We start from the raw sequence: 25,876 nt of genomic DNA on the forward strand, positions 1-25,876 counted from the left end.
GTGTGGGTTCTGGGCCAGAAATATGTGAAGAATCCAGCCTTTGGGCTTCAGAAAGTCTTCAGCTCAGACTCTAGCCCTTTCTTGTATCTACACCTCAAGCTTATTATTGGCTTCTCCCTGCCCCTGCCCCGACCATTATGTCTCCTTTGCATTCCTGATTCTCCTTGGCTATGCTACCAGGTCCTGAATCTGCCCAACTGCCTGGACGGACTTGCCTTCCTATTTCCCCACTTCCCACTTCCTCAGCCTAAGCTTACGCCTCATCAATCTTATGATATTAGCCCCTGACCAGCTTTATGGAACTTCTGGGCTTGCAGTAGAATAGAGACTTTGGCTACATTTAGCTCTGGTTAACAAACCTGACAAAACAAATATTGGTTGAATGAATGAACGTCTGATTGAACTAATGCCCCTCCTCTGATGATTCCCCTTACCTGTATGTCCAATTCCAGATGTTGCTTCAAGGCCTGGGAAACTTGCCCATTCAGAGCGAGGTGGGCCCTGGATGACTGCTGAGTCTGCTCTCTCCATGTGGTGAGAACTTTGAAACTTTGCTCATCTGTGTTTCCTATATCTTGGAAGCATGTGCTTCCAAATGCAGCCTTGGAGAAATAAGAAAAAAACACTTTTTTTTTTTTTTTTTTTTTTGGTTGGCAGCAAGAAGACCTTTCTTCTCCATGAACCCCAGGAAAAGAAGGATTTAATGTTTCTTAACTTCATAAATCTGGTCTCATTCTACTTGAATCACTGAAACCTGATTCAGAGGTATTTTGTGAAACTACTAAAGCCTGCTACTCGGGCTCCCAAACCACATCAACAGAGACACTCAGGGGCCCCTTCGGCAGGCTGGAGCTCTTGGAGAAGGCAAGAGAAGACAGAGTCTCCTGAAAGAGATCCTGGTGGGACTGAGTAGGAGAAAGATATTGGTGCCCTGAAGGGCTGGGCTCCAATCTTGGATCTGCCTTCTTTTAGCGATGTGAGAGTCTGGGTGAATTACCAAATCTTTTGGATCATCCATTCCCTCGACTGAATGTTGTGATGCAAATCTCAGCCTCTAACCTTGTTGAGTAAAGATTAAATGGCCCGGCAGATGGAAACGTTTCTAGAATAATGCCTGACATTCAAGACAGGTTCATTTTCTCCTGATACCTCCCAGAGCTGTTACATTTAGTTCTGCAGAGACTTCAACGTATGTAAACTCTCTGGTCCAATACTTCAGATTTTGAGCTTTCTTTTCCCCCAATTCCCTACAACCCATATGTCAGAATTACAGACTCCAGCTTCTCTTATATTCCCTGCCCTCTTGGCACTGGCATCAGCATCTTCTGCCATTTCGATTGCCATAAAACTCTTCAGTTAAAGAAGTGCATTTTAAAAATCCCAATGCATCTGACAAGTTCAAGTTTATTGCTCACCAAGTTTCAAAAAATTTGGCTTCAAGGAAGAGTTAATTTATACTTCAAGCTATGCTAGGCCCTTATATCAAAAATAGCCTGATCCCAAATTTCATACATTGGAATCTATAATGACACCATACATCAAATGTAAGATTCCAGTTTCTACTGCCAAATTCCCTGACACACTGCAAATTTTCACAATTTCTCTGTTCCTAGAGAAGATTCCACCTACTGGAGGGCTCGGAGTTGGACCAGGGTATCAGATCTCATGACATGGTTCTGGAGATGTCACATCCAACTGCCATTTTAAGAACAGACTAAGCGGGCTCTTACTGCCAAGACAACTTGCCAGGATCACTCACCTGACTCTTCCCTGCACTTTGATTGGAGTCATGACTCTCATTCGTAACCTTGGATACCACCCCATTCCCATCTCTCTTTGACTCTGCAGTCCATTGCACCTATTAATGTGACCTCTCTTGGCATTGGTATCACATTTCCACAACTTGTTCTTCTAGAAATTTCACTTAACCCCATTTGCTCCTCACTTCACCTTAACTTGCATGATCCTTGACTTTTTTCTACCCATATCCCCTTTCTCAGATATGCTCATCTCTAGGAAGTCTTCCCTATATCCTCAAAGCCAATTTGAGTGATGTCATGGCATTCTTTCCTGGTCTGGGCTTACCAAACTACTTTATAATTTAGCAGTTTATATTTGTTTTTATCTAATACCAGACTGGGAGATCTTGCATGGTTTTCTCAGCACTGGGTGCATGGCTGGACGCAGAATTTGAATGAGTGAATAAATAAACAGTGAAACTACCTGATACTTTTATTATAATTTGTTCTCAGTTCAATTGTCAGGATGATAGAATATATGCTGCACTGAGAGCCCATTCTCTCAGTGAACTGACTACAACATGGTTTATTCACTAAGTCAATGATTCTCAATTAAAAAAAAAAATTCATTGACACATAACAATTGCACATATTTATGGGGTACAGTATAATGTTCCAATACCTTCATATAGTGTGTAATGATCAAATCAGGGTAATTAGCATATCCACCACTTCAAACAATTCTCATCTTCATGTTAGGAACATTCAAAATCCTCTCTGCTAGCTATTTGAAAATATATAATAGATTGTTGCTAACTCTAGTCAGCCTACAGTGCTATATAATACCAGAATGTATTCCCCCTGTCTAGCTATAATTTTGTACTACTTAACCAACCTCTGGGAAACCTGAACCCTCAGACCTTAAAATTTCGCAAGTGTCAGAATCACCTCGGGGGCTTACAGATTACTAGGCCCCAGCCCCAGGGTTTCTGATTCTGTAGTTCTAGGGTAGGGCTGGATAATTTGCTTTTCTAACAAGTTATATGGGAATATTGATGCTGCTGTTCTTGGTAACATCCTTGATAACCTGTGTTCTAAAATGTATCTGCACATGGATTGTATCTTCCTTGATAATGCCTCTTTGACTTTATCATGCTCTCTGGTTTCCAAGGTCTTACAAATCATTGCTCCACTTGGTCGATGTAGTGACCACTGCTGTAATGGAAAGAACTTGAAGATCACCAGGTATTTACTGCAAGCTTGGGAAACGTTTCCTATCACGCGTTTGACGTAGAAACTTTGAGCAAACAGACACAGCATGACCTTGAGAATGAAAGACAAAAAAGAAAACAGAAAGAGAGAGAAGAGAGAGAGAGAGAGAGAGAGGAAGGAAGGAAGGAAGGAAGGAAGGAAGGAAGGAAGGAAGGAAGGAAGGAAGGAAGGAAGGAAGGAAGGAAGGAAGGAAGGAAGGAAGGAAGGAAGGAAGGAAGGAAGGAACCCAGTATCTAGATGCCAATTACGGCACAGTGTTTGGCTTTTTCTATCTTCCCTTCAAATTCCATATGACAAAAAACTACCTCACAGCATCCTAAGGCACTAATACAGTAATCAGAAAATTCTTACACTACAGCAGAAGTTACTCCTGTTTATAGTTCCAGAGCACAGATTAGTTCAAACATTCCTGCTTAAGCCCAGTCCATTTAAACAGTCACATAGCCAGTGACCCGAGAGGTAAGCCATGGTTTGCACCTACTCTTCCTGGAACCGCAGTCTCAGATAACCTGGTATCTGTGCCAGCAAACAGGAGCCCTGGAAGTCACACCCCCGTCATGTCATCATCCTCCACATAAAGTTGCCATTACCATGTCTACCTCTATGTCCACTTTGTGTGAAAGACATGGGATGTTCAAGGGAATAGGCAAGGGCACATTGCCCTGCATAGGTCAGGACAGAGGAAAGGAGAGCAGCGGGAGTAGGGAGCTGTGGTTTGTAACTTTATACACCTTGTTTTGCAAAAGAACAGATGGAGATGGCTGCAGGATTGCCCTGCCTTACTCCAATAGTACTGTTAGATTAATGTCTCTAAGATTTTAGTAGTCTGTTTAGGTGACACACACATACGCTCGTACTTGTACTCGCAAGGACATTCAGGAAATCCTTAGATTGACAGAAAAAATGGATCAAAATGAGAAAATCCTCACTGTTATTAGATCTAAGGAGATCTCTCTTTAATGAAGACAGGTAAACTGAAACAAAATAAAATTGAGGTAAAGATTCTGTAACATTACGAGGGTAAATGTCCTGAAAAATGTGGAACAAAATCATATTTATAAAAAAATTATGGAAAACTATTTTAGAATGCATTTGTTGGTGCTTTTGATAAAGGCCAAAAATCATGAATTCTGTGATAGCAGCATGAAGATAGGATTTGGTTGAGATACAATTTGCAAGAAAAAAGAAGTTTACAGGAAGGTTTTAAATAGTAAGTGAAAATTTTAAAAATATAATTAAAAGATATATTGAAGTGTAGAACTGTAAAGAATAAAATTAACGCAGTAGAAACTTCAGGCAGTAACGTAGATGATAAACTAGAAATTTAAGAATGGAGGGGAAAAATAACAAAAACTAAAAAAGACAGAAAATAAATGGCTGTAGGACTAAACAGTTTACATATTTATGTTTATTTCATTCATTTATTTTTTATCTTAGATTGTATGTGCCGAAAGTTAGAAATCCTTTGTACGTTGTTCACTGTTGTTTCTTGAGCATCTACTAGTCACTTCCTATTTTTTTAAAGAAATGTTAAGAATGACAGGACATAAATACTCATGTATTAATAAGTGACATCCTCAAGAAGGATCCAGAACAACTGAACAAAAGTAATCACCAAAAAGCTAGCAGAAGAAAATATTATTAAACAAAAAAAGAACTATTGCTTCATGCTCTAAAATTACTGAAAAACAAAATAAGAAAACTTAAAGCATCAGTTAAAAAATATTGCAAGGATAAAGCAGTGAAATATTGTTTTTAAAAAGAAAAAATAAAACCAACATTTGACTTTTGTTCATAGTAATGTCAGCTGATAATAAATATCTATTAAACTTTAAGAGAGAAATTGTTGCTATTGAAGAATTCTGTTCCCAGCTAACATTTTACTTTCATGTATGATTACAAGAAGAAGCTATTTTCAGATATGTATGGGTCCACAAAATACTTCATATATTAAAAAAAAATTGCTGTAAGGCCTCCATCAGCTAGTTGTGAGATGAATCAAAAATACAAACTCATTGGTGCAGTGGTTTTTTGATTCCATTTCATTTTTTTAAAGAAAATATTTAATTTTTTTCTTCTAAATTACCAATTTCTACTATTATATTTATGAATTTCTTAACCTTTTGATTATATTTTGATTTTTTAAACTTCTTTAGTTGAATGTATGACATTCATTTAATTTTTGTCATGTTTTTGATTGTAATGAAAATCTTTGAGGCTATGAACTTATTCCTGTCTATGGCTTTCAGTGAACTCCATAAATTTTAATATATAATGATTTCATTATTGATATACTCAGGAATATATTCAGGAATTGTAGGTCTTTATTGCCTATGCAGATTCAAGAAAATAAGTTAAAAAACTAGTTGAATACATGTTGTTGTTTAACAGCTTTTGTAAAAAAATAGACTTCACTTGTTTGTGTAGTTTTAGGTTGATGTAACATGGAACAGAAGGTGCAGAGCTTTCCAGTAGCCCCTCTGCCCCCTACACAAGCACCATCCCCCTCGTGCTCAACATTTCCCACCACAGTGGAACATTCGTTACAACTAATGAAACCACATTGACTTTTCATTCTCACACAAAATCTGTAGTTTACATTGGGGTTCGTTCTCGGTGTGTAATTTGGCTTTGTTTTTAAGTATCATTTTCTTTTATTGTGGTCTCAGATGATTCTATATATATATTTTTAACTTTAAAGTCATTTTGGGGCAGGGCATGGTGGCCCACGCCTATGATCTCAGCACTTTGGGAGGCTGAGGTCACGAGTTCGAGACCAGCCTGGCCAACATAGGGAAACTCCTGAGGTCAGGAGTTCGAGACCAGCCTGGGCAATATGGGGAAACCTCGTCTCTACTAAAAGTACAAAAATTAGCCAGGTGTGGTGGTACACACCTGTAATCCCAGCTACTCGGGAAGCTGAGGCAGAAGAATCACTTGAATCCAGGAGGCAGAGGTTGCAGTGAGCCCAGATCACTCCACTGTACTCCAGCCTGGGCGACAGAGCAAGACTCCATCTCAAAATAATAATAATAATAGTAATAATAATAACAATAGTAACAATAATAATAATAATAATAATAATAATAATAAAGTCATCTTTATAATGCAATATATGAACCTTTTAAATAAAATTTAAAAGTGTGCTTGATGGTCACAGCCATTCTAGGCTCACATCCTAATATACCCATGACCAGAAAGAAAAGTGTTGATGTGTGAAAAAAACAAAGACAGAGACAAATGATAAAATCTTCCTTGATTGTAGTGGCTCTATTTCTCATCATTGTCCATGAGAAATTATTTAAACACCTCTCAAATCATTCTGATTAGCCTCTCTGGAGAAAAACAGATGTAAGTGCCGATAAAAATGGATTAAGGGATCTAAGTGTAATATCCAGGCACAGACTGTTTCTGCCCTCAGTGGTCACTACAATACACCAGTAGATGAGGTCATCTGTTTTTACCAAGAATGCGAGGTTTCTCCTTTTTCTCAAATTTATAGGTATTCTATTTAATCTGATATTCACAGATAAGTCACTTTATTAACATTCTTCATAACAACACACTTATTTTTTTAATAACTCTTGCAAATCTTATTAAGTTTTAAGTTATCTGTGTCTGTGGGACTCGCCTATGGAAGTGGGGAAAGGTGGGGAAAGGTAGCTACAGGGTTTGCTGCCCCTCTTAAAATCTAAACACTCCTGTCTTGGAAAAGCTATGCCTCACACATTTCCCAGAGTCACACCATGTAAGTCTTTGCCAGAGACAATTTCAAGTCAGCTTCATTGAAAAATACACTCTTGCAAGATATGTGTTATATGCCCTTCAAAGCTCTTGGAACTGTACCACCCACCATCACTGCTATTCGAAGTCCCCCCCGCCACACACTTTTTTTTTTTTCTTTTGCAGAATTTGGGATTCTCACATCTTCCCCTTGATAGTTTGACACTATTAGCTCCCTTATGTGAAGCCTCCTTCCTCTAGAGTGGTTGAGGGTAAACTCTAATGATTGAGCCTGCCATTTTGGAACAGGACTGCCTTATGCTGCAGAGCTAGTTCCCCTTTCACTGGAAGAGCCCAGGATAAGTGCTTCACATTCCTGTGATGGGTGCCAGATAGGGTCTGAGAAGGGCTAAGCCTGCCTGAAAGACCTAGAGGTCCTACTATGACTTATACAGGCTTACCTATACTTGCTCTGATTTCTTCCTTGCTAGACTTTTTGGGGAACAGAGAAGCTGAATTTCTTCTCTATCTTTCAACTTTAACTTATTTAAATGTGCTTCACGGAATTTAGAGTGTCATAGAAACTCAAGACATTTCTAATAAAGTCTTTGAAAGCAGAGTAAGCTTGCACAAATATCTGCCCAAACCGAAGGCTACAGCATAGAGACTAAGCATGCCTGGTAACTTCCAGAATGTGCTGGCCTTTCTTTCTATCACATCAAAGCCTACTTAGGCTCTCTGTCATATTAACCTGATATGACACCTGCTGCCAACACCGGGGGCTTTGATGAAACTATCTAGCAAGACTACTAGTTATTTAGGAGATGGGCTCTATCCCACATTTGCAGCGTATTCGAGCCGAAATGGGAGAATCTGTATGTTTTAAGGAAGAGGATTGTAATCTGGTATGTTCTATCAAGATTTCTTCTATAACATACAACCATATACAGGCATAAATAAAATGCTTTAGGTTTGAAGTATGGTTAAATACTTTAGAGGTAGCATGATATACAAAAAGTATTCATTAGGAAGTTTGAATACTGGCTCTTCTACACAAATCTTGGTGATCTTCAACTATTTAGATAATCTGATGGGGGTCACATTTTTCACCCTTACAGTAGACACAAAAACACATTTTTGGTGGCTGTGAAGGTTAGAAATGCATGCATAAATTAGCACCAGAGGAGACTACCAGGCTATTGGCACTTGTCAGATGTCCAATAATGGTAGGTCATGTCGTGCCCAAATGTAAGTGAAGTCCTAGTGCATGTCAAACAATATTCATGTTGAATCTTGGGTCCTATTGTTTCCCTTCCAGATCTAGCACTTATATTTAAGCACAACTACACCTTAAAATTATGATTTTAAAATCCGTTAAAGTATAGAGACAAGTTTTGAAGACAAATATCATACTTTTTCTTTCTTCATTTTCATTCTTTGGCCAGGTATATGCTTCTTTTTATGGATACCTGGAGGCTTAAGAAGGTCTTAATAAAATATATAGAAGAAAATATGCATGCGTCATGGAGCTCTGCTGTTTTGCTAAACCAGCTTCCATTTATTCTTCTGTTGATAACAGTTCCCTGGTTTTCTTCAGGGAATTAATTTTCTCACCTTCTTATTCCAGGATGTTCATATACCAGGTGAGGGGTTAACACTTGTGATACCTCTGGCCAATTAAAGTCTTTCATTCCCTGGCATTTGTTCATGGATAGACTTATTAGCTGGTCCACACAGGACTTTGGTCAAAAGTGTTGAGAGCACTGTGAGGATGAGGAGAGTCTGTCACTGCTGGATTGAGCATGGAACTAACCTAGAAGGGGGAAAAAAAATAAAGCAATTAAAAGTATATGACTGCGATATATTAATAATAGCATCATTTGAGATGCTGGATCTAGCCATGTTTGATTTTTCATACTTTTCTTTTGGTCTATGTTGAGTTGGGTTTTTATCAACTTTCAACTGGTGGATCCAGGTTTCATGTAGCCCAAGGCTCATACAATTTGGGATGTGCTTTTTAAGAAATGAGTACAAAATCATAAAAAGAAAGAGACAGAAAGTAATTATTTGTTAAGAAATTGAAAATAAATAACAAGTATAAATTGTAAAGGACTGACAAATGTCACAGACTTTACAAAATCTAAATATAAAAAAATACTTTTAATATTTTATATAATGCTTTTTTATTGCATATTCATTTGACTTGTCATGAGACACTGTTTTGGTATCATTTTATTCTAAAGATGGAATAGAATTGACATACCATCTGGTAGTTGATCACAATTTGTTTTTGTTTTAAATTTTTTATAGTCCAGAATTTTTTTTTGAGACTTACAAACCATTACTGGTAAGGACATTATTGTTAAAATGTAGATTATTGTCAAACTTGAGAAGACGGTCAGGATTCTGTCACATATAAACTATAAGATTTTAGGGAATTTCAAGTTTTCTTATATAATAAATCATCTGAAATATTTTTTTAAATTGCTGCAAATCACTATCCATTTTGTCCTAATTATTATTGACATTCTAATTATAATGGTATAAGTTTTATATTATTTTGTCCATGTCAGTATTTCATGTCATATTAACATGAAAATTATGTTTATTTTCCAATGTGTTCAAATGATTAACTTATTTTTATTAATTGGATTATCAAGCAACCACAAAACTTATTTCTGATGAGTTTATAAATGTATGTGCTATGTTATTAATTATGTTCTTGACAAGAGGGAACTTTTGTTTTGACTAAGTATGGAAAAGAACCTCATTTCAACCATGGCTTTACATATATGATGATTGGAAGAATTTTCCACAGACTAGCTTCTGGTTCTCTAAATATCAACCATGTTTCTCTTTCTTTACCATATATTTTGGTGTTGAACACTTTGGGATTATATTTTAATATAATCCCTGGTCCCACAACTTTCTGCCACAACATTGCATGAGTCAACATAGTGAACAGGAGAGGGGTTCCCAGAAGCCATTCCTATTAGAAGCTGGCTAACAGTCACCTGACTATAGACATAACCACAAATCACATAAATATATCTCATTAAACTCAACCTAAACTTAGCTGAGTCTCAACATGCCTGCAGTCACTCCAGTACTATGCAACAAGAGAGAAAGTATTATAGAGGGTAGCATTAGAGTAGAACACTATGATTATTTTAATTGATTGTGGTTAGATTGTTTAATTTTGCAAATTTTGTGAAATTATATAATCAAGTTAAAGCATCACAGGCCCCCTCCTAGGGTTTCAGAAGTAACTCATGCAGGTGAGGATGCTGAAATGTATCCTTCACTAACTTCACTTAAAATTTACCTTTGCTGACATAGTATATAACTTGGGGGCTCTGGGAAACTATTTTAATTTTTGAGCCATGTTGACTCATGTTGATCAGAAATCAGAAAAACCTTTTGCTCTCTAACTGGGAGAACTCAGGAAAAATCCAGAGAAATGACACTGTGAACATGAGGCATGGTCAATGTAATGTCCTGATGGCCTCATGACTGCTTAAACATTGATGCAATAATTTTTGATTTTTGTGAGGTCATAATGGAGGAAATGTCTTCCTACCTTAAATCAAAGACTGCTTAATGCTGTTTCTTTGACAGCAGCCCTAAGAGTCATTTTTTGGGAAAGCAAGAGAATTTCCTTCTTTGTCAACTTCAAAAGATTAGGCTTCCTGGTCTAAATATCCCTGATATTCTATTATTGTCCTTCCAGACCCTGAATTGTGTTCTTAGGGACTGAGTGACTTACATCTGCCACCCTGAAAATTAATGAAAGACCTTGGATCATATAAGATCAAGGCTAATAATAGGGGATTTGAAGGAGCTTTTTCCTAGGTCAGAGTAGGTCACATGCCAAGAGAGATTTATGCTGATTTAACCAGTGAGGAGAAATTGAGGATTAGGTTTTCAATTTGAGAAGTCAAATGAAGCCTGGGGAATTTAATCGGCCATTCGACATGTGCTTCGCTGGCTACCAGCAATCTCTAGATCTGTCTGTTATGTGGAAATACGGAGAGGGAGTGAATCTTGATAATTCCCAATTCACCTAATCAGATTATCATCCTTGTCTGAATGCAAACTGACAGGTGGAAGACAGACTTGTAACTGGAGTGCATTTAGTCAGGGCTCCAAGTCTTTCCACTGGCGTATTCTCCAAATGGCTCTTTGGATAAGTTGATGAGCACAGAGCTGAAAGGCTGGAGGTCTGCATATGGCAGGGCCTGGCATTGGCTTGGCATGGTTCTGTAGAGGAACCTTGTCAGTGCAATCACCTGTAGCAGAGGCATAGAAATCACCATCTGCCCAAGCCTCACTCGGTTCACTGGGTAAGATTAGAAGATATGACTTCTGGAGTCCCAGATGGCTCCTTCAACGCTCAGGTGCAAAGCTGCTTCCAGAGAAACTGCAGGAGACATGGAGCAGATGGGCCCTGGACCTACCATTACAGTTCCCTGGCTTAAGCATTCTAATTATTGCCTTGTTCTGCCTTGAGCATAAACCAAGTTAGAACAAATTTCAGCATCAAACAAACCTAAGTTCAAATTTTCTAGTGATGGGAGCTTAGGCAAGTTACTTAATCACTATCAGCTTAATTTCCTCATCTGAAACATGGGGGATTACAGATATGCTCTTATTTATATTGTTCTGAGGTTTAGGTATGGTAAAGTAGATGCATGTGTCCTTTACTAGGTTGGGCTTAGAATGGCACTCAGAAAATGTTACTTTCTGGAATCATATTACTCATACTCATTAGTACTTGGAGGACAGTAGGCATGACTCACTTTCTCAGCCTGTTCATAACATCCTATAATCTACAGTAAGACTATGCTAAATATTGAAATATTTTCTACTTTTAAAGAATGTGAAGGCAGTCTTTGTAGGGGTCTGATTCAAACTTCCATCTTCAATCAGTTTCATGAGATGAGACTAAAAAATATCAGAGCCTCTCTCAATCTCAGCTGTGATGCACCATTGACTGACATTTGTAAGATTAGAATCATTTACAAAGTTGATAACATCGGTTTTCCAGTAGTTTGTTGCTTGGACAACTGATTTCATGTATTCATAGTCCTAAAAATGAGTTGTTGTGGAATACCAGTAGAGAAAAATGGGGCCAGCTCTTTGGGCGGGGCACAGAACACTAGAGGAGTCTACGTAAGAGCCATCCCTCCTAGGATAGTCCCAAGTATTATGCTATTTAGTTAAAAAACTCATTATTTGGAATAAAAGTACTCCCTAAAGTGAGTTAAACATGTCAATCATTTTACCTTTTAATCTAATTCTTTTAATTGGGATGATACCTTAAGATCCATTTACTCACAAAAGTCAGACTATTCCTTTTTTTTTTTTTTTTTAATTTTGAAGATGGAGTCTTACTTTGTTGCCCAGGCTGGAGTGCGGTGGTACTCTCTCCGCTCACAACAATCCCTGCCTCCTGGGTTCAAATGATTCTCCTGTGTCAGCCTCCTGAGCAGCTGGGATTACAGGCACACACCACCACACCCAGCTAATTTTCGTATTTTCAGTAGAGATGGGGTTTCACCATGTTGGCCAGGCTGGTCTTGACCTCCTGACTTCAGGTGATCCACCCACCTTGGCCTCCTAGAGTGCTGGGATTACAGGTGTGAGGCACCACTTCCAGCCAAAAGTCAGACTGTTCTTACTCAAACCTCATACCTTTGCTATTTTTACCTGAATTGAGTTAAAATCAGTTACCCTTAACAAATATTTGCTAAGCACACACTGTATTCCAGACAATGTACTAAGAAAGAATGGTAAAATGAAAACTAAGAACTTGGCTTTTTACTCAAGGGAATATCCACTTCATATTTAGTTTGTGACAGATAGAAATAATTAATTGTGATACAATGAAGTAAGTGTCAGAGTAGAAGTATTTTAATAATAATTTATTAGGAATATTTTTAAAATCTGAGATTATTTAATGTTTCTCCATGATAGAGTCAGATAAACTTCTGGAGGGGACATGTTTTCTGTTTTACTTTTTAAAGTAAATAGAAGTTACCTGTAATCCCAGCACTTTGGGAGGCCAAGGTAGGTGGATCACTTAAGGTCAGGAGCTCAAGACCAGCCTGGCCAACATGGTAAAACCCCATCTCTACTAAAAATACAAAAATTAGCTGGGCGCAGTGGCAAGAGCCTATAATCCCAGCTACTCAGGATGCTGAGGCAGGAGAATCGCTTGAGCCTGGAAGGCAGAGATTGCAGTGAGCTGAGATTGTGCCACTGTACTCCAGCCTGGGTGACAGAGCGAGATCCTATCTTAAAAAAAAAAAAAAAAAAAAAAAAACAGTAAATAGAAGTTTTCCATGGGAGTAGAGGATGGTTGTTAGCAGGGGTTTTGTGATTGATAAAATATTGTAGCAAAAGAGAAGAAACAAGCCAAGTTTTTGTGTTTACCTGATTGATGAGGGTACAATAGGGATGAGAGTGATAAAGCTGGGGAATGCAGTAGAAGAAATGGAGAGAGAATTTGGAGCTGCACAGAGAGCGGGGTGCTAGTTGGGCTGGACATCAGCACAGAGATCAGGGCAAAAGACAGACAGTTTTGCACGATCTGTAGTGAGGTAATATTTCAAGCCAGGTGTTTTTATTTGGAGCCAGACAAACCTGAATTTGAGTTTTGAGTCCATTTTATAGAATACCAAACTGCTTTAAAGCCTCAGACTAAATGTGAATCACAAAACCATCCTCATGGTTTTGCTATGAGGATGCAATAAGGTAGTTAACACAAACTGTGTTGCACCTTATCTGGCACATAGCAAGAACTTGTTACATCAAAGCCATCCTTCAACATAAGCTGGCAGAGGGAGACATAGTTCAGGAGTTCCCTGGATAGGCTGCAGGGGGATCCATGACATATAATGTGTATTTGCACTTGTCTGAGGAGATGGAGCACACCTTTTATTATATTCTCCAAAGTCTGTCACTCAAAGAAAAGGTAAGTACTAATTCCAAAGAATGCAAAGAAAAGACAGCAAAGAACAAATGTGGAAGGAACTCAACATTTTAAAAGCAGAAAGAGGAGCAGGAAACTTATGAGAACACAAAGACAATTCATCAGCATTGTCTGTTCTGCTTTCATGTGACAGATGTGTTCCTACAAATCCCTGTATATAATAGGCATAAATCTGACCCCCATGACCTTCACCCCTGGTATGAATATGTCATGTTACATGGCAAAAAAGACTATGCAGACACAATTAAGGAGGGATTTATCTTGGATTTTGTGGATGGGCTGAAAGTCTTAAATAGCTCCTAAAGCAGATTTTTCTTCCAGCTGAGGTCAGAAGAGGAAATCAGGGAGATAAAGCAAAGAGAGAATAGAGAGAATTCAAAGCAAAATAAGAACTTTGCATGTTGTTGCTGGCTTTGAAAATGGAGCTGGCCTATGAGCCAAGGCATATGGATGGAGCCACTAAGAAAACAACCAAGGGAATATGGAGGACAGCCTGCAATTATCCCACAACCTGAATGAGCCTGGAAGTGGATTCTCCTCCAATACCCTCTAGATAAGAGCCCTGCTTGACCAACAGCTTGGTTTTGGCTTTGTGAGAACTTAAACAGAGAACTCAGTTGAATCCAGTCAAGTCACACTGTGAATGGACATTTGACTCACAGCAAACTGTGAGAGAATATATGTATTTAAAGACAGTATCTCACTCTGTGCCTAGGCTGTAGTGAAGTGGCCCAATCATGGCTCACTGCAAACTTGACCTCCTGAGCTCAAGCAATCCTTCTGTTTCAGCCTCTCGAGCAGCTGGGACTACAGGTGCATGGCACCATGTGAGGCTAATTTATTTATTTTTATTATTTTTCAGAAATAAGGTTTCGCCAGGTTGCCCAAGTTGGTCTAGAACTCCTGGTATCAAGTGATCCTCTCACCTTCGCCTCCTAAATTGCTGGGATTACAGGTGTGAGTCACTATACCCAGCCAATTTGTGTTGTTTTAAGCAGCCACTTTTGAGGTTCAGCAGTAACAGAAAACTGATACACTCCAGCATGCAAAATTGTGCAACAAAAGCTTCAGGGACCAAGAGCAAAACACTCAAAAACTTGACACTGACATGTAAGCAAATAAATTGAAAGAAATCTAATAAAAATGGTAGCACAGTTTTACATATGTGAGATGGTTAAGAAAGACGTAAGTACTGCAATAAATATAGCATTTTACCTTGAAAAAGTCCTGAAGTTTGCTCGTGGAAGAAGGTGTCAAAAGGATTCCAGCTCATGAGTTACTGTGAAGTGGTGGAAGGACGATTATCTGACGTCAGGCAACACCAGGTGTGGATGAGTGTGGCTTGTAACATGTGATGAACTGTGGTCACTGGTAGACGTTTAAGGTGTACATGTGTGTGTGTGACTCAGTACAGTTTTCAGTATTCACATAGTTTAGATGTGAACAAAATCATGCATAAGTAAATGCAAAATTTGAATTAGGCTCAAATTACTCATTGATATGTCAATTATATTGGAACTAATTCCTATTTTCAAAATAAATGTTATAGCAGAACTGACCCTATATAGGAATAATGGCAACGAAAAACTCTACACAGCTGGGTGGCAGCCCATGCCAAACATATGTCAATCTTTTTGACAACTAGAGTAGCTGGACTGTTGTAGGTATGAGGAGATAACACCACTCTAAGCAAGGCCCTGTGCAGTCACAGGCAACTCGGCAAGTTTATTGTAGCAACAGGCTTCGCGAAAGTCAGCAACAGCAAAATATTTAATCAGCATATCTGAGTTTCTCAAAAGGCAGGCAATATGAAACCAAATCCTTTTGGGGATGTTTACTTCAATACTGTGAGTCAATTTCTCATTTTGCAATGACCTGGCTGGTATAAATCTCTTTGCAAATCTTTTAAACAGGGTCTCACTCTGGTTTGTTTTTTAGCCCTCAAATAATTAGTATTTCTCCTTGGTTGTTTTTATGAATGATTGCCTTTGCAGAGTCAAAAGGAAGCTTGTATTTGGGGAATGCACCAGGTACTGTTCCCTGGCCAGGGGCAATGATAGAGGGAAAACAATAACCCAAGAATTTAGGTTAATGAAAAAGATACACACTAGCGTAAAGCATAAATTGCAACACTGAGCTTTATTTTATAATCTCATCACCTTTATCATTTGGAAAATTCCCGTGACTTCAGTCCAAACCATTCATGGAGGCACTTGAAGCCCAGCATGTGGGGTGCTTTGTCCAAGATCTAATGGCAATTTGGTGTTATTCTCTAACATCTTTCAGTGGTAGCTACCACATACAATTTGCAAATCTTCTGAAATTCTAAGAACTTTTGCATAAGAATAGCCTCTTGTTTGTTTCCTCCTTTTCCTACTTCTCCTTTAGAGTGGCCAAAAGAAAGTATGAAGGTCCCACACTGCTTTCATGAGAATGTCTTGTGATTCATTAATTCCATCATGTTTTAATCATTCATTATTTTCTTCCCTATTTATACCTGAAATAAATAAGAAGTCAAATGTACCCTAACTGTGGCTGATACAAAAGAGGCACAGAAAATGAGAAACAAGACAGAGAATGAGGAACAGGAAAACCAGACTTTTATCGTTTAAATTCTCTTTATTTACAAGGAGAATTTACCATTACCTTTTAATTGGAATCAAGTCATCCCCTCAAGGAAACATGTCCTGAAATACTTTCATTCTACTACTACTTTGTTTCCAAGCACTGAACTCCTGTGTCATAAAGATGGTAGAGTCACTGTTTATTTGAAAGAAAAGTGAGTGTGTGGGTGTTGTAAAAAATAAACATAAGAGGCTGCCCCATTGTCCTTTGTTTGGAAACCCAATTCTAGGCCCTGTGCTATCTGTGCCATAAAAAGAATCAAGTGTCCTCCCAGTCTCAAGTTCTTCCCAGAAGATGTGCCATCATCTTCCATCATCAAAAACTAAGTGATTTCCATGGCAACCTCCTCCACAAACCCATCAGTTTTCTGGCAAAGCCATTTCATTTTGTCCCAGGAACCACATTAGAGTTAAAAATAATAATAATACAACTCTCAAAAACTGAAGTTAGGAAAATATCAACAGACGAAAATAAAATGAATGTGAGCCCAACAATACTCTGAGCATAATAAGACTGAGAGAACAAAACTTTCCCCAGTAGTACTGGGTTCAGGGTGTTAATGAAGATTTGACATAAAGAATCACAGTATAAAAGGGGATAGAAGAATGGAAGCATGGAAGAGCCAGCTGCAAAGAGTGAAGAGTGCATAAGGGTTTGGGGACAGCCAGCTCCTTCTCCTTGCTTTCCTTTTCTTCTCTGATAAGTGTACGGTCACTGGCATTGAAACAGAATTAAACTAAAGCAACAGATGAGGTTTCCACCAGGAAAAGCTGTCTCTTACAGAGTTCCGAGTGGAGCTGGGAGCAGTGCCAAGGGCTCATGAAGCAATTTTGGAAGGTTCTGCTGGAAAGGCAGGAATCTCTGTCCTTCCATCACTCACAGCCCTTTACAACAACTGGCATATCAGGGTATCAGGATCTTATGGTGCAAATCAGAATTTGAAGTCGCTTGGGCAGTATCCATCTGTCTTATTCCACATGGTTACATCTGTGTTACCATCTTAACTTTAGCCAGTGTTATTTATAATAAAAGCTATTTCTTCTCTCTCTCTCTCTCTCTCTCTCTCTCTCTCTCTCTCTCTCTCTCTCTCTCTCTCTCTCTCTTTAATTTTGAGACAGGATCTCATTTTGTAACTCAGGCAGGAGTGCAGTGGTGCCATCATGGCTCACTGCAGCCTCAACCTCCCCGGGGCTCAAGCGATCCTCCCACCTCAGCCTCCTGAGTATCTGGGACTACAGGCATGTGCCACACTCAGCTAGTTTTTTTGGTATTTTTTGTAGAGAAGGGGTTTCACCACATTGCCCAGGCTGATCATGAACTCCTGAGCTCAAAATATCTGCCTACCTCAGCCTCCCCAATTGCTGGGATTGCAGTCATGAGGCATCATACCCAGATGCTTTTCTTCTCTAAAGCCTTGGCTAAGAAAAGATTCATTGCTCATTTTCTGAATCCCAATCCTAATTTAGTCAGTACTTTACCATTTACCTAATAATGACTTTTTGTTATATTTGTGATTGCCAGTCTTACCATGTTATATAAACTCTTTGGAGGGAGGGAGGGAGGGAGGAAGAGAGGGAGGGAGGGAAGGAAGGAAGGAAGGAAGGAAGGAAGGAAGGAAGGAAGGAAGGAAGGAAGGAAGGAGGAGGGAGGGAGGGAGGGAGGGAGGGAGGGAGGGAAGGAAGGAAGTTGCTCCTCATGTCACCTATAGCATATACCATAACAGATAATTTTGTAGGTTCCTAGGGACTGAGTTTGTGTGCTCTGCATACATGGGTAGGAATAGGTTCTAGTGTTCAGATAAAGTTCCCGCCTGTCTTTAATCAATCCAGCAGTCAGTGGTCATGAAGAGTAGTAGCAAAAGTACATGGACACAGGTGCTTTGATCTCTGCCAGAAACTTGATTCCTTTGCTCTGAACTCAGGAATTATAAAGAAAGAGGATCAGATTCCTGGAGAAGATTTTCTTCCTGTGGCATTGCCAGAAAAGAAAAGTTTTAATATTCAAATGAAGAGCTTCCTTAAATAAATAAACACATTTCTCTCTAAAAGAGAAGTAAAAGAAACAAAGAGCTGTGGGAGAAAGAAATAGAATTTTCAGGGCACAATGGAAAGCATGTGTTGACAATTTTGATAAACTATCCCCAGGTTGGTATCGGTCAGGATAGGTTCGATTCTCTTGTGGTAGCAAACAACTCCAAAACGTTATGGCTTAAAACAACATTTATTTCCTGTCATGCTCCATAACCCAACAGTGTTGACTGGGGGCTCTGCTGAGCATCACCCTAATGCAAGGTCAAGGGTGACAACACAGCCACTCTCTGGAACCCTGTGGGTCAGTGGGGCAGAGGGAAAAGAAAGCCCTAGAGTGTTGTACTCTGGCAAAGAGATGCTCCAGCCCCAAAGGGTCACACTTTCCTTAAGGACACAGCTTATTGGCTAGAACTAATCACATATCCCATATGAATCCAGTAACTCCAGCAAGAGCTTTCTTCCCCTGTGCTTGGTAGGTAGAGACCTGGGAATTTTTGGTGAATTACAGTAATGACTATCACAAGGGTAAACCTTCACATTTATAGGGTGTTTTTGGTTGGATTTTTTTCAGAAGCAGCAGCTATAAAAAGAAAAATCCCAGGTAAAAACATAGTATTTTTCTACCTTTCTCTGGCCACTTCCCACAACAGTGTTAACTAGTCTATGAGGCACACGAGGGAGCTGGAAGTTTCACCACACCTTCATTCATTTTTTAACACATGTGGACTGATTTCTGTACTAAGCCCTGTGTAAGACATTGATGATAAAATTTTAAAAAGTGTATGAGAAAGTTCACCAATTCATGATCGTTCCTGATCTGTGATTATCCCATCATTATAACCTGCCCTGTATTTCCAAATAAAAGCTATTAGGTATCAATTCTGGCCTATGTTAATAGAATTTGTAACTGTACTGCCTGAGACATGGTTTGTTGAGCTACTGTATCCTGTCTGGAAGGATCCATCATCTTTATTCTGGCTAACTTGTATCACTTTTATGCCTCATTACCCATACTACTCTTAGCTTGTTCTTATTTCTTCACTATGGAATATGGCTGACATCTACTTGAGTCAATTTGCACCTGATTCCATTGGATGTCTGACATTACTCTCTGAGATGGTTGACCAGTCAGTCAGAATGGACCATTTTTGCTTCATTTTTTGAGATGCAGTTTCGCTCTTGTCTCCCAGGCAGGAGTGCAATGGTGCAATCTCAGCTCACTGCAACCTCCACCTCCTGGATTCAAGTGATTCTCCTGCCTCAGCCTCCCAAGTAGCTGGGATTACAGGTATGAGCCACCATGCCCAGCTAATTTTTATTTGTATTATTAGTAGAGGTGGGGTTTCACCATTGATGCTGTTTTTATAATGGTCTATCCCCTGAATTCTTTCCAAATACCTGTGAACATAGTTCCTGAATCCTGATTTATCTGACATCTCAAATAGTCAGAAATCATAATTATGACAATTGTTTCTCTAGCCCTAATATATGCTATGGCTATAAATGCAATACTAACAACTCAAATATTTAAACGTTAAACTTCAAATTAAGAGATTAATATTTATTGAAGGAATATTCTCTTTCTTAATCAGAAGTATTCCTGTAGGAAAGGCAGAATGATTTCACTTTCATATGTAAGAAGTGAGTCTTGATAAATTCAAACCACTTTGAAATGCAGATCTAATTCATTCACTAATAGTCTTTAGGGAGTACAATCGAGGCACAGTTTGTTAAGTGCACTTAATAGAGATTCCAAGTCGCCTAATGCAAATCTATTTTTTCTGTTCACCTTAAAAACAAGACTCCATATCTGAGGTGGAAGCAATGAACCAAGATGAAAGACCACATTTTCTAACCACTTACAGCAAGGTGCAGCCATATTTTAGCCAAAGCGGTCAGTGCCCCACCTATATTCAATTCAACTCTTCAATGTGCTTCAACAGCCAAAGATCCACACTTCTGTGCTGGCAACATCTTTTCCCAACACAGGTGAAGGCCACTGCCTGTATGTGACACACTAGAGATTCTAGTTTACACAGAGTTAACCAGAGATCCTAGTTTACACAGAGTTAACCAGAGATCCTAGTTAACACAGTCAAGAGCAACCCTCAACGACTCCCCAGAATTGGTGTACACACACTCAGCTTTCTCACCCTTTGGGTGGGAGAATTTAAAGCTATATATTTTGTTCCACTGCCCAGAATTTATTTGCCAATTATGTTCCAATTGGCCGCTTTGATTGCTGGCAGAATAGTAAAGCATTTTTTTTGACTGCATTCTGTTTATTACACAATTCCTTATTTCTCCACCAGTGTTCCCTATACCTCCCACATAAACTACTTATAAGCATGTGAATCCCTGTCTCAGGGTCTCATTCTGGGATAAACGTAGCTAAGACAGAAATGTTAGAAGTACATGAAACTTCCAACAATTCTCATTAAAATGAAAGGTTACACCCTTTGTCATCCTTCTCTTCATCCTATTCTCTAGAACATAGATGTAACTTTTGAAACTCCATAAACATCTTGGGCCATCAGGATGAGGATCACATCTATGTAAGGAAAGAGCTGAGAAGTAGAAGAAGCCCCAAGCCGTGACAACCATGGAGCCTCTTTACTGGGTCTTAATTTCTCACCTCCAGAACCATTCCATGTGAAAGAGAACTAAAAGTCTATCTTATTCAAATCACAATTATTTCATTTCTAAAATTAACCCAAACTCATATATAGAGAAAAGAAACTTACTTCTTTGAATTGTATTTGGGGAGTCTTTTATGAGTTTGAAAATAACCACTAGAGAATGAAAGAATGGTTCATTCAGGGTCAGAATTCACCTGGCTGTGATCTCATAGACAGACTCAGGCTTTATGAACTATAAAAATCTCAAAAGAGCCCAACTCCTGGGACAGAGCTCAGCTCTCCCTGCACCTAGATTCGAATCCTGCCTATCCCAGATACAGCCATTGCTCTTCCAGGTAGAGGGCAATGGTCTAGGTCTGGTCCCCCTATGGAATCCTCCATTCTGGCCCATCGTTAACTCTTCTGTCTTTTCTCTGCTCATGCCTTAGCATAAAAATCAGATAGTATTAGAAAAAATTATGGCACAAACATTTATATTTCTTCTTCATGTATCTTCAGTGTTGTGCCTGTTTCTGCATTGTTAGTTTCTTAGGATCAGCCCTTGGGATAGAGTTTGTGCTTTGCATTTGTACTGAAAACCAGGTGTAGGGGAGCAACTAATGAGAACAATGCTCTGCTGGGACCTGCACTGTCTAGAGTGTGGAAGGAGAATTGTGCATTTGTACATGCATCCTCTGCATGGGGAGGAAGAACCACTGTCACCTGGGTCTCCCAGCACAAGGCTTACACAGCTCCAAAGGATAATGACCCATGGAAAGCCTATGGACCACTTCCCCATTGGACCGAATGCTCATCAGATTATCTATCCCAGATCTTCACTTCAGGGTCCTGGACACATACACAGAACAAGACATTCATTTACAGGACATGGGATGGGGAAGGGACGTTGCCTCTGACTCAGCCCCACCAGGGCCTCAGGATAGATTTTTTTTTTTTTTTTCACATTGTAGTTTTCAAGTTCTAGAAACAGGTAACTTCTAATTCCCGAAGGGAACAGAGGTTGTCTCCAGGTCAGAGAAACCTTCTGACCAGTTGTAGTTCTGGAACCTTCTGATGCTTATCCTATAGGGAATATAAACTTGTTTTTAAGAACACTCAGGATATTACAAAATAATGAAAAAAAATAGTGCAGAAACCATTATATAAGGTCCTTACCAGGTACCTTACATATACCAAGTACTAGCCTAATTACTTTATTTTTTTTTTTCGTCTAATGGGTTCAAAAAGAGGTGCATTATTATCCTCACTTCCTAGTCAGGATAGACCATAACTGCCAAGTGTGAAAACTAGGATTTGAACCAAGGTTTGCATGATCCAACACAGACAATATATCCATCCCCAGTATGAATTCAGGGTCCCCAATTTGAAACTGGTGGGTACTAATTCTAATAAGAAGATATGGCTCCCAGTGTCTGATACAAGGACCCATGGAACACTTCCTAGTCCATCCTGGGATTGGGCAAATACAACAAGAACTACAAACAGGTAAAACGTACTTGCTCCAACAGCTGATGAGGTTATGGGGAAGAATAAAAAAAAAATGAGTTTTAGAGGTTGAGACTTAGCAGAAAACCTAAGCCTTTGAAGAAAATGTCAAGTACTCAATATTAAAAGCCTTACTTGACTTTTAGGTTACAAGGCTGTGGAAACATTTGCTTCAGTATTTTAGCCAGGTTCCTCATCTTGCCAGCCAACTGAATTAACCAACAACTCGCTTAAGCCATGAGATATACCTGCCCACTCCCGTCCTCTTTTGGCTTCAGTGAGACATTGGCTCATTATGTGCTGATTTAGGTTTGTCTTGATTCCTTATCTACCAATGACAAATGTGAGCACAGGACCATTAAAATGTGGCTCTAGACCAGTTATTCTGACAGGCTGAGGTCTAGTATATAGGAAGGCAATAAGCAAACTTGTCTCACGGATGTGAAGATCTTAAGGTCAAGTAACTATAGAGCTACGGTTATAGAAAGCGGACTTAGGGTCAGAAAACCTGGAAGTAACTTCTGATTTTACTATGGGCAGTTCTGTAATCTTTGACAAGTCACATAGATTTTATGATGATCATTTTTTTAAAGATATAAAAATGAGGATAGAAACATGCCAAATACAATAATTTTTTGTGAATTAGATGAGGTGATGCCTATGGATGAACTTTATAAACTTTGGAGCATGATATAACTATATAGTATTATTTATAAAATTACTAGGCATGGGTGGCTCAGTCAGTGGCAGTCCCAGAAGCCTGCAGCCAGAATCCCTTCCCACGACTCTAGCTGGGGAAGCCAGGGTTCTGGTACTATTAGAGAGTGTTCCAAAGATGAGGTCAGAAGAATATTTGTAAAAGAGGATCATGCAATCAGGGTATAATCTAACACAGGACCTGAATGTGCATCTAAGTCTAGAAGATCCAAGGGCATTGAGAGTCAGAGAAAAGGAATTGCCATGTGATTCTAGGCAGAAAGCTGGTTAGCAGAAGGAAGCAATTGCATTTTTGTGTTTTCAGCAGAGTATCACATGTAAGTGACTGACTCATTTAAAGGGCGAATTGGAGTCTATATGTGGATTATTTCTGTTTTGTAATGGAAAACTAAACCCAAATCAATCTGAAGCCAGAAGGTGTAGGTTAAAGTCCAAAATTATATAAAGATCAGGAAAAAGATACTCAGATAATGGCAACTTTAAGTACCAAACACAGCCCTGAGTACTGTATGAACAGGATAGTATGACAAAATCGTGCTGTTTCTGGAATGTACAATTAGGGGAATATGACAAGTCTACAAATAATCATCACGTGAAACAAAGAACAACTGTCAGAAAAAAAGATGCCAAGTGCTCCAAGGAGTAGGGTGAGAAAGTTACTTTGGTGGTTTGAAGACTGATCAAAAGAGTGTCTATAAAGGAAACCACATTTGAAATGTGTTAGAATCGGACAGGTATAGCTAAAGGCAAAGTGGTGAGCACTCCAGAAAGAATTATCAGGACTAAATATCAAAGCTGGGGGTCTGGAAGGAAGGAGCAGCCTGAATCGTCTGGTTTCTACAGGTGAATTGCAAGACAAGTCATTAAAGATTACTCAGGATCAGAACTTTAAAGACCAAGTTCTGAACATGGCCTGCGATTTGGCAAATACTTAGTCATTGAATGCTGAAGAGCAGGGACATCTTCAGGTCACTTCTCTCCAAAATTGTGTGACTATTAACATTCTTGGTAATATGACTTCCATTATTTAGATTAATTTTATTGGTCACTGCTGATGGTAGCCATCCTCCAAGATGGTCTTCAGTGATCTCTCACTCCTTGTATTTATGCCCTTGTGTGAACTCTCCCATATTGTATCAGGGTTGGTCTGCATGGCCAGCAGGATATGGCAGTAGTGATGGTATGTCATTTCTGAGGCCAGGTTATAAAACACTTTGTATACTTTTGTACACTTGTGTGTGTGTGTGTGTCCCTGTTCTATTTCTCTGTGTGTGTACATGTGTGTACATGTGTCTTTCTCATCATTTGCTTTAGAAGAAATCCTCTAAAGCCATGTATGAGCTGCCCTGCGGTGGAGCCTCTAGGTCATGAGGAACTGAAGCCTCCAGTCAATATCCAGAGAGAAACTCAAGCCTTGTGGCCACAGCCACATGAACGATCTTGGGTCAAGCAAGGTCCTTCAGGGCAGGGCAGTATTCAGATGAGGTGGCCCTGGCCAACTTCTTGACTACAACTTGTGAGAGACCTTGAGCCAGAACCACCTAGTGGAGTGACTGCTGGATTCCTCACCCTCAGAAACTGGGGGAAGTAATAAACAACTGTTGTTTTTAGCCACTACATTTTAGAATAATTTGTTACACAGCAATAGATAACTAATATACTCTATAATTCAACAAATATTTACTTATTCAATATCTACCTGTCTCAAGAATTATGTAGTTGAAAAATTATTACAACTCAAGGCTTCTTGTTTTCAGATAGGACCATATTTTTAAACTACTTTTAAATTTTTTTTGTCTGTTTGAAGTTTCACTCTTTTGGCCAGGCTGGAGTGCGTTGGCGCCATCTCAGCTCACTGCAACCTCTGCCTCCTGGGTTCAAGTGATTCTTCTGCCTCAGCCTTCTGAGTAGCTGGGTGTACAGGCGCACACCACCACACCAGGCTAATTTTTGCATTTTTAGTAGACATGGGGTTTCGCCATGTTGGCCAGGCTGGTCTGGAGCTCCTGACCTCAGGTGATCTGCCCTCCTCAGCCTCCCAAAGTGCAGGGATTACAGGCGTGAGCCACCGCGCCTGGCCACTCCTTTTAATTTTTAAAACAAATTATTTTCCTAGTTTCCAGCCTTCCCATGTTTTCTGCCATCTCTCATCTTGGCACATTTCCTTCCTGTATCCTACTCTCTTTCTGCTGGCTAACCCCAAAGTATCCACTGCTCAAATTTAATTTCTTTTTAGATAACTTTCCTGATATCTATGGAGAAGAGGGACTCTCTAGAATGATCCCTTTTAGCACATATTGTATCAAATTCTCTTGCTAATTGTCATCTTCCCTGTTAGTTTATAAGCTCCATGACTGTGGTTGTCCTGTCCACTGATGTATCCCTAGTATCCAGCATGGTGCCTGGCACAAGATATTAATCCTCATACACATTTATGTATACACACACACACACACACACACACACACACACAGAGGAGGGAGGGAGGGAGGGAGAGACAGAGAGAGAGAGAGAAAGAGAGAGAGAGAGAGAGAGAGAGAGAGAGAGAGAGAGAGAGAGAGAGAGAGAGAGGGAGAGAGGGAGAGAGAAAGGTAAATTCAACAAGTGTAATGGATGGTCACAAATTATCTGGAGTGAGCCTCACTTTGCCCA

Source organism: Rhinopithecus roxellana, chromosome 5 (genome assembly GCF_007565055.1).
Source record: "Rhinopithecus roxellana isolate Shanxi Qingling chromosome 5, ASM756505v1, whole genome shotgun sequence".
NCBI lineage: Eukaryota > Metazoa > Chordata > Mammalia > Primates > Cercopithecidae > Rhinopithecus > Rhinopithecus roxellana.